The 10,839-nt window shown below is 34.0% G+C and overlaps 1 pseudogene; it reads right to left on the bottom strand.

The window, feature by feature from the left end:
- Nucleotides 1-191: 191 nt before the first annotated feature.
- On the bottom strand, nucleotides 192-10,475 carry LOC110739436 (annotated as a pseudogene).
- Nucleotides 10,476-10,839: the final 364 nt, after the last annotated feature.

Genomic DNA, 10,839 nt, shown 5'->3' with positions numbered 1-10,839 from the left:
CTTGTACCAGTGCTCCGAAAATTGATGGCCTCTCTAGCAACCTTGCTGGTGAATCAAATTCTTTAGCTAATCCTGTCAGACATAATTTATTTTTCAGAGTTAATATTGTTTGAGCATACTTTATTGTAGTGAGGTACTTTTTAGTCAAATGAGCTTAGAGTATTTACCTGCATCTACCACAAGAACTCTATCACAGTCCATAACTGTCGTATCCTGTGAGCAATACTGATGATTGTACAGTCTGCAAAGTCTTCCCTGATGATCCTTTGAATCACTGCATCAGTTTGAGAATCTACAGAAGCAGTTGCCTCATCCATAAACAAAAGCCGGCTTTTCTTCAACATTACACGACCTAGGCATAGAAGTTGCCTTTGCCCTACACTCCAGTTGTCTCCATTATCGGCCACTGTTACATTGGTCCAAAAAAATGACATTTACTTCCCAGTTTAATTTTGCTTTTGATCAAAAAGCTTCTTGATATAAATGTAATATAAACATATACCTGGAGCTTCAAGTTTTCGGGTTTGGAAGCCACTACATCTTTAAGTTGGCATCGTTCAAGGCTCTGTGAATAAGATAAAGAAACAAAAGTCAGAAAGATTTTAAAGAAGCAAGGAACATTTTTAGAGCAGCAGTTAGTTGATCTTACCTTCCAGATCTCTTCCTCTGAATATTGACCAATGGGGTCGATGTTGCTCCTCACAGTCCCCTCAAAAAGAACAGGTTCTTGAGGTATGATCCCAAATCGAGACCTAAGATCATGAAGGCCTAATGTTGAAATGTCAATACCATCAATGATAATTTTCCCGGCTGAAGGCTCAACAAGCCTAAAGAACACTTGAATAAGAGTCGATTTTCCACTTCCTGTTCGCCCAACAATGCCTATTTTCTCTCCTCCTCTAATGTTTAATGTTATTCCCTTCAGTACAAGAGGAGTGTTGGACCTATATCTAACCTGTAAACATAAGTTACCCTAGATTAGAGAAAGAAAAGGAGCATCAAAATCAAGCTACAAATTGTATGTAGCTTGAAGATACAAGACATAGACATATAATTTTGAATTTTTCGTGTTCAGCATGTAAACTAGCTGACCTGCAAGTCCTTGAGTTCAACATTGCCTTGAGATGGCCAATTTGGAGGAGGAAGACGGTCCTTGATTTTCCATTCAGCTTCAGATGGGATTTCGGTGAATTGCTTTATTCTCTCAACAGAAACCATTCTATTTTCAACAAAGCAGCTGGTATACATAGCCCAGAACAGTACAGAGTTGAGGGACAGTCCATACGATAGTGACAAACCGACATTCTCTGAAAAACACGATTAGAGTTCAGCATCCCTATGTAGAATATGTATGGATTTCACCATGAAAAAAAAGTGAGAAAATGTGCCACAGAAGTTAGAAATAACCTGGTCGAATGATACTACTAGGCAACAGGATCATACATAAGGCTGATGAGCACAGGAGCAAGCTCCCGAGCAATTCCAAACGGAAGCCTAACCATTCATTTGATCCATTGTTGTGAAAATCCATGCGCAAGTTTGCATTCACCCGGTTCACATTTTCTTGAATAAATCTATCCTGTTTTCTGAAGCAACGTATTGTCATGAAGCCAGAAATACTTTCTGAGAAGTGATGGATGACTGGTGCTTTTGTGATTGAATCAAGGCGAGTTAATTCACGTGATGTTGCAAGATAATATCCCTGCAAATCAAACACATATTTCAGTACAGTATACAAGGTTACAAGGTAGTAAGCAAGGTCAAGTAAGCAAGCTTTAGCCAACCAAGTCAAACATGAGTTAAGTCCTATTATACTGAAAAAGAGTGAAGATTATATATCCTGCTACCAGTGTTCTGACCATTACTTACAACCTTCTTAATTTTTAGCTTCCAGAAATACAATATAAAGATCAAAAGAGAGGCCAGTACTCTTACCCTGTACCACAAATTCAGCCACCCTAGCGGAATCAAGAGGAACACTTGGCCAGGCATACTGACAAGTGATAATGATGATGCTAAGCAGTGTTATGTACATTGCGATTGTAAGGTTCAAAACAAACGGCACTAAAATGTCAACATTGGTCTGATCGCTGGATGCCTGAAAGCAATAAGAAGTTCCAATCAGTACTCAGTATTACGCTACTTGGCAGTTGGCATAGAGTTAAGTATGAAAACAAAAAGTAAGGACAATTGAGCTATCTAAATACTATATAAATGATTATATGGGAAAAGAAAAGGATATGAAGGGGGAAAAATAAACTGAAATAAAACTCACCCGACTTAGAATTCTTCCTGAAGGAGTAGTATCGAAAAATGACATGGGAGCATGAAGAATACTGTGGAGAATCCGAGAGAAGAAAATCTGAGCTGTCTTCAGCCCAAACAAAGTGATAAAGAAGGATCTTACTAGGACTAATACAACAGAAACCAGGGCAATGATAGTATAGATACTGATGAAGAAAGAAGGGTCGAAGTAAGGAGCATGCTTTTCAGAAGTTTTCATAAGCCAGCCAGTAGTCACCAGCCATCACAGTAGCTTGCCACGACAAAGAACACACCAAAGCTGCAACTACGCCCCACCATCCAAAAGCCTCAGTGCAGTAATCCTTGTACACACGTAAACTGACTTTCCCAGTTTCCCTTTCTTCCTCTTTGATAAGCATAGCATCTCCCTTTTCTGATTTCTGTGTTGCATCTGATTTAGATCTTTGTAAAGAACTGCTCACGCCATTACCTTCGCAGTGAGTAGGTAATTCTCTAGGAGATTTCTGTTGTGTAGAATCTTCTAAAAGCTCAGTGTTACTGCCTGCTTCAACAAGTTCCATAGATGTATCATGGGCAGCTACAAGTGCATTAAAATCTGTGCCTGCTTCTAGAAGTTTGTCGTATTTTCCTGCTTGCACAATCATACCGTCTCTCATGACCTAGTCAGGCAACAAATTTTGTCATTACAAATTTGATAAAACTATAATATGGAGCATTGCAGACACCTGAAAAAAAATTTGATGCAAGGAAATGGCTCACCATGATGAGGTCAACGTTATGCAAAAAGTCCACTTGATGAGTCACAAGTATAATCGTTTTATCCTTCAGAGCTCCTCTTACACATTCCTGCAGTGGATCACAGAAAAGAACAGAATTATAGTGAAGAGCCGGAATCAGTTGTTTTTGAATCAAAAGAACGTCAAATAAGTAATTAAACCATGTTGAGTAAAGTAACAACAGCTCAATTATATACTGGTCTACAAAGGATTACTGCAAGAACTCCCTTTCAGACAGTTTCAAACCTTGTACTCCGACTTGACTTAACAAGTACCTCGAAATGTTAAAGTAGGAAACAAACACACTTCAAGAAATATGATATCAAGTCAAAATATCACTAACCTTAAATATTTCTGATCCAGTATGAGCATCAACAGCACTAAAGACATCATCAAGAAGATAAATATCACAGTCCTGATAGACAGCTCTAGCAAGTTGTATCCGTTGCTTCTGACCACCACTGAGATTGATGCCACGTTCTCCAATCTCAGTCTGATCCCCAAATTCCATCATTTCCATATCCTTCTCTAAGCAGCAAACTCTCAAGACTTCCTTGTATTTCTCCCTGTCCATAGGTAAACCAAACAGGATGTTTTCCTCAATGGTTCCGTTCTGTATCCAAGATGTCTGTGCTACGTAAGCTGTAGTCCCACAAACTCTTACCTGCAGTAAGGAAATATAATCAGTTATACCATACATCCATATGCCTTCCAAAGTATATTGTTCGAGTAATGCAGTACTTTAGCTTTTATATACTGAAAGTAAAGCTACCCACACATAAATGCTTAACAAGTAATGCAAAGAGAGAAACACAAGATTAATGAATATACCTTTCCACTTATTTTGTGCATCTCACCGAGAATTGAGGCAAGCAAAGATGACTTTCCTGATCCAACAGTGCCAACAATAGCAGCAAGCTGCCCTTTCTTTATGTCTAAATTTATATTTTTTCAGTGACTCCTCTCCACCATCATCATCCCAGCTAAAGACACCATCTTCAACCTCTATGGCTGTAACACCATCACATCCCTCAACTCGTTCCACCAACTCATCCGCAAGTTCCCTACTCATCATAAAATCATCAAGCCTTCTGAGTGAAATCATAGCCTGTGAAATTGAAATCATAGACTGAGGAATGTCCTAATTGGCTCCTGCAACATCTTAAAGATTGTTGTAGTGGTGAAAACTTTCCCTGCATCAAGCGGGATTCCTAGAAGGATGCAGCTGCAAATGTAACGCTGGATATCAAAAATAGGCGTGGACCACATAACCACGATATTGCCTGCTATAGAGTAGAGGAACTTAGCTAGCCAACCATACTCAGCATCCCGAAATGATTGAATCCTGTGGTTGAAGTGCTCTTCCCAAGCTTGAAACTTGATCACTCGCATGTAGTTAAGCATCTCATTTGTAGCCTTCATTCGAGAGTCACGATTCTTCATCAAATTGAAATTAAACCTATTGTTCCTCTTTGTACCAAAGAAAACAAACACTAAAACTCCAAGGATTCCAATAAATGCAGTGACCATAGCTAAACCGACATAGTTGTAGAGAAGAGCTAGCGCCACAGAAAGTTGCAAAGGCATCAACCAAACAGCATGAAGCTGCAGCATCATATCAGAAAGTTGCTGAGCATCAACAGCCATATAATTCACAATTTGTCCAACTCCATGAGCCTGCCTAGCAGAGCATGTCAACTTTAGCCCTTTCTTGTACAAATTAGTGATGAGGGTTGAACGAATTAACATGCCAAGCTTCTGAGAATTGAAGTTAAATTGATGTGAAGACAATACCTCAACCGACTTTGCAACAAGAAGAATGAGGACAAGGTAATACCCTTCATTGGGAGAGCTTCCAACACCCGAAGTAAAATCAACAAACTTCTGAACAAGAACAGGACCAACATACATGACACAAACTCGAATAACTGCTAAGAAAGCTGTAAATGCAACTTCCTTCCAGAAACACCTTAAAAGAGTAGTCCTAACCGGGTTCTTGCACTTTTCATGTGGCTTAGGATACTTGGATTCGAAGAGGTCAGACATTAGCTCTGCTCTATGTTGTGGTGAAAGGGATGGTACATCATTCGCCGTGAGAGGTGCTTTGTATCCTTTACTAAGTAGAGGGTTCATCCAAAACCAGAAGGTCTTTGATACAAATGAAGCATTAGCAAAACCACTAACATTCGGTTTCTCCAAAAGTGGTTCACTCAATGAAGTTCCATTCTCTACTGTCTCATGTCCTGCTACCATTATTCCTGTTGACCCTCTAATCCCAACTACAAGAAGAACAATGGCAAGAGCGAAAGAGAGAAAGGAAACTACATCCTCCAACCTCAAATAATCAAAACCAACATCTCCATTGTAAGAAATTATACGGATCAAACTCGAAGCAACAAACAAGGCATAGATTATAAAGCTAGCAACCCAATATACTCGAAGCAAGAAAGGATGCTTCAATGCCTCAAACTTCTTCCCATGAGCAACCAAGATCACTATTGCAACATAAGTCAATACATGAACAATCCCAAATGTTTTTATCCACAATGTTCCAAGACAAATCATGACTTTTACTACCAAAAGCTATGATAGCAACAAGTAAATAAGCAAATGCTAACAAACTTGTTACAATGATGGATAGTTTTATACCAAACATTTGTCTGAACACGAGCTCGATTCACAATGGTGTCCTTCCTAATGCTCGAGTCTTGGCGATTTCCTAAGACAACCTTATAGATGAAGTTGTACAAGAAAACACCAAAGAGGATAGCCAAGAAAATAACATCAACAGAAGTAAACAGAACTCTTTGAGGACATGGAGAAAGTAATATGAACTTAACCCATTGTAACAATGATTGTGATGAAGGATTTGAACATGAAAGATTAGTAATCCAAGAATTGGAAGACATCTTTAATGTTCTTCACAAAGTTGCTAACTTTCTATACTTTTCATGTATCAATGCTTGGGTTCAACTTCCTGTGAAAAAAAGTTCAGGAAAATAATTAAGAGCAAAACTAAATATATTAACAAAATCTTATAAAACTAAATATATTAACAAAATCTTATAAAACTAAATATATTAACAAAATCTTATAAAACTAAATTCAAAAGAATTCCATACTATGAGGTAAAAAGGGTACCAACTTTTAGGCAATTAGCTAAAATTGTGAGATTATTGATTCTACAAGCTAAGTATTAAACAAATAGTAACAAAGTTGATTTAATACCAGAAAATACTAAAAGCATCATTATTTGCATTAAAGTTGATTTTTTTTGTAATGTGAGTGTCCTACAAATCTAGTGAATTAGGCTGGAAAAGAAGAAAAGCTAGTCACCAAAATATAGCTTTTTTATGTTCATTTTGATTATGTCATTACAAAGTATGGGTCAAAAATCATAAAAAAAAATGAAAAAATAAAAAATAAAAAGGCCACCTAATAACAACTTTTTTTTGGAGATACAATATGTACCTGGCCCCTTTTCTGCTACTTGCACTATATATCAACACATAATTTGACAATTAATATTTCTCAAAAAAAAAAAAAAAGAAAAAAAAAGAAAAGGGCAATTAATAAAGACATGATTGAATGAAAATGATGTATGCAATAAATAGTGACCAAATACATGTGGATGAAATCTAGCTGTAGATAATGACCCTCAAGATGGACTATTCTATTCAAGTATAGAGTTTTTCAACCCCGCAAATAGCAAGTCTTAGGTGAAACAAACTTATACGTAATAATTAAACCGTATGGAAATTTTGCTACTTAAAAAAAGGACCGCTAAAAAAAACTTTAAGAAAAATACTCCATACATATTGTAAGTTCGGCTCATACAAGACATTGTCACGAGAGAAAATGAATGATAAAGACCTAAGAAATTTGAAAGGGAAATTACATAGCAATAAGCTTGCTCCTCCAAATAGACAAAAAGCAATTAATAAATTTCAGAGAATATAATCAAGAGCAGAAGATAAGATTTCCCAAATTAATTGACGAAACAGAGAATTAAATGAGGGGAATCAAATGGTGGTTAAAATCATCATTTCAGAATCCCAAACTATTTTACGTATGAGAAGATAAATTAAAAAGGTTGGAAATATTCCAAAATTAGTAACAAAAGTATAGACACCTTCGAAAATAAATACGATTGACATGCTTATCGATTTATAACTTTGTTAAAACATCAAATTATTTACGAGAAACGTATTTGTGATACGATATAAAGTTGATACATTGAAAATATACATTGATGATCTCAAAGCATCTTATAAATTATGATTAAGTTTTATTTGTATGTGTTTGTACAAAAACTACGGTAAAAATGAGATATGTAAATTAAAGTTTAGCATGTACTCCATAACTTAAATGGAAGAGAATGTAAGGGTAGTATTAACTTTAAATGGACCCAACTTAAAAAAAAGAAATTATTGCCTCAAAACAAAAAATTTAAAGAAGAAATTAAAAGCTTTTCGTGAAAATAAAAATTAACATATGGAGTAGTGGAAGTACAAAAAAAGGGTTGTACTATAAATAAAATGAGAACAACATAAAAAAAAGGGCGAGGAAATAAATGATAAAGATTTTCACTTTCAGATTTACAAATTGTACTTGATACGACTATACGAATAATATTAAAATAAATAAAAAAACTCGATAGTAAAAAATATAGAGTTAATAACAAGTAACAACAACGAAGTTTAATTCAGCTGATCAAATTCTATAAAGGCTCTAAAAAAATTATGTCATGTTACTATTGTTGTTTAAAAGTGCGGCCTATCCCATTAGAAAATAATGACAAAACTTTTAAAATAAATACAGGGAAGTAATGACAAAATTCAGAAACAAACGTTAGTTTAAATACTGGGCAGATAAACAAATGGTTAATACAGAAAAAGACAGATGAAGAAAATATAATGATCCAAGGTCTGATTACAATTAATAGAAGGTTTTGTTTATAATTAATTAAATTAATGTGCGATAGACGTGGTCAAATTTTAAATCGTTAGTGATGTTTGGACAACAATTAAAAGGACTAGTCATAAAGTTAATCTATTACTACTTACTAGTAATTTATAAGGTGTTGCTAACTACTCCGTACTAACTAGTGGTGTCGTGGTAGGTTTTTCTAGAATGCTTCTTGATTTTGATAGAAAAGTGAGTGTAAAACAACAAATTATTTGTTTTACCATTCTACCGTGTCTTTGATTCTTGATTAGCATGGTAGGGTTGTTCTTTTGTTATTTTCTGACTTACTTTTATGGGACAAACTTTAAGGGACGAAAAGTAGAACGCGTAGTTTTAAACATGTAAAGTAACAATTTTATTTCTACTAGAAACTTTGAACATGTTTTTAGTTACTACGCAAGCTAATCATCGGTTAGTGTAAGCCGATATGAATGTTGATTGTTGTGGTATATGTGACCCTTAGTTGTGAAAACACCGGCAAGGCGCGATAACCCTAAAAGCCTTGGTGGTTCTGGCAGCGGTGATTGTAATTATAATTTTCTATCCACATCTAATATTGATAGCTTTATGCGTCAATTTTTTATTTAAAAATTATTTCAAAAAAAAAATTATTTGGGAAAAAAATAGTTGGATAACGGAGAGGCTAAACGAGTAGCCAAATCATTTTGGTCAAAACTCATGGAGTTATTTAGTAGTGGTAGCTTTTCTAAGGATCTGTTTTGATTTACTGAAAATAATTATTGAAGTGATTAGAGCTGAGCTGAAATGAACTACATAGAGCTGAGCTGAATTGTTTATAAGAGAAGAAAATTAAGAACTGAACTAGTTGGAGCTGAGCTGAGCTGAACTGAAATTAAGCTAAATAGAACAAGCCCTAAAACAAAAAACTTTTACTAGCTAGGAAGGTATATCGTAAATTTTAAAGGTAATTGTAATTTGACAGTTTTTAAAAATGATTGTTATGGATTATAGAGTGATTGAGTCCTCTATGACTATTTTTTTTTTTCACCGGACTTTTTCATACTAAACATGGACTACAACTCTACAAGTATACAACTTTACCAGTACTACTTGCACTGCTGACGTAGAGGCCGTATTGACTAATTGCTGATTTTTATACTTGTTAATGTAAAATTTTAAATAGTCACGTCTCCATTTATTTCAAATTAATCTAATATTCCATAATAATTACTTTTATTGTTATCATACCAGAATAAAATATTCAAAGCGTAACACGATTATCCTGAAACAATAGTAATCGAAAAAGCCCCATTTTGTCTTTGTACCCGTATTAAATGAATAAAACCATTAACATTATTAATGATTTAACTAATGTTGCAAACTAATTAACGCCTTTACGTACTCGTATAAACTTAAACCTTGTACTCGTATTTTGTTAGGTAGTGTAAAATTCTAGTGAAGAATAGGGACAAAAAATCACGTGGATGAAATCTAGCAGTAACATTGACCAATCAAATCAAACTATATCCAGTTATTAGTAACAAATGCAGTAAACATAATTGCACTACTCATAATACATTTTTTTTTTCTTTCATTTCAAAATAAAATAAAATAAATAAATAACAAAAAAAAAAATACGAGTACTTTTTTTTTTTTATTAAAAAATACGGAATTAGTGAGAGATCCAATGAAAGATTCTATATCTTCATTTTATTTTATTTTTTAAGGTAATGATTCTACTCTTACATCTTCATTCTTACATTAAAATAAATTAATCCCTCAAAAAAAACATTATTATTATATTTCAAAAATAGTCAAAATCTTACAACTTATAAAAAACTAATAAAAAGTGGAGATATTATTATTTCTAATCGCTCCAAAAAAAATTCACAAATCCTACTGCCAAAGGAAGAATTAAATCAAAGCAAAAAAAACATACTAACTCCATTTCATATTATTTGCAACGATTTAAATAAAGTAGAGAAGAAAAATATGTAATCGTTGCAAATAATATGAAATGGAGGTTGTACAAGTAATTCGTTTTCCAAAAAAAAAAACGTACTCCATATATATTTCATATAAATTTGAAAATTTATTTACTTATTAAAGTGGTGCAAGGTGTGTAAATAAATTTAAGAATGTATTTTTAGAAAAATGATTTAAAACAGGAAAATTCATATTAAGCATAGACATGTAGTAAACCATCAATAACATCCATCAACGCGTGATATAGACCAAAAAAAGAAGATCATATAAATCATCATACCAACCTAAATGAAGGAAATATTAGAGGAAATAATAAATGCATAATACGTAGAAATAAAGAGAAATAATAATGAGAAAACGACTAACCTTAAACTCGTGTTTTGCAAGTGTTAATGAGATTAATGAATGAAGAAGAGAGAGAAGAAAGAAAGGAAAGAAGGAGTGGTAGAGAAAGAAGGCTAAAATGAATTTATAAAAATGTGGACTTTATAATAAATATAAAAAGATGGACTGATTTTGATTAATAAAGGTTGCAAAAATTAAAAGTGTAAGCGACGTGGTCAAATTTTTATGGCTCAAGATATTGTTTGGACGACAGCAATGAAAACTGAAAAGAGAAGACTTTTTTTTTTGTTTTGCCTTTTTGTTTAATTGTAAGATGCAAATAGTGGTCAGTTGTTTATTAATGGGTGTATTTAATCTAATTTTATACTCGTACTACTCCTGTATATCATTTGAACAGAATTGTCTACATTAACTGTATCACAAATAGTGGCTAGTTCTTTTGGCTTAATTTTTCTTAGCTTGTGTTTGCACTTTACATGAAGTTAATCGTCCGTTGTCGAATACTCTTGTCTTTGATGTTGTAGAATATTCTCGGATT

Source organism: Chenopodium quinoa, unplaced genomic scaffold, assembly GCF_001683475.1.
Source record: "Chenopodium quinoa cultivar QQ74 unplaced genomic scaffold, ASM168347v1, whole genome shotgun sequence".
Classification (NCBI taxonomy): Eukaryota; Viridiplantae; Streptophyta; class Magnoliopsida; order Caryophyllales; family Amaranthaceae; genus Chenopodium; species Chenopodium quinoa.
This window is presented reverse-complemented; position numbering and strand designations above follow the sequence as displayed.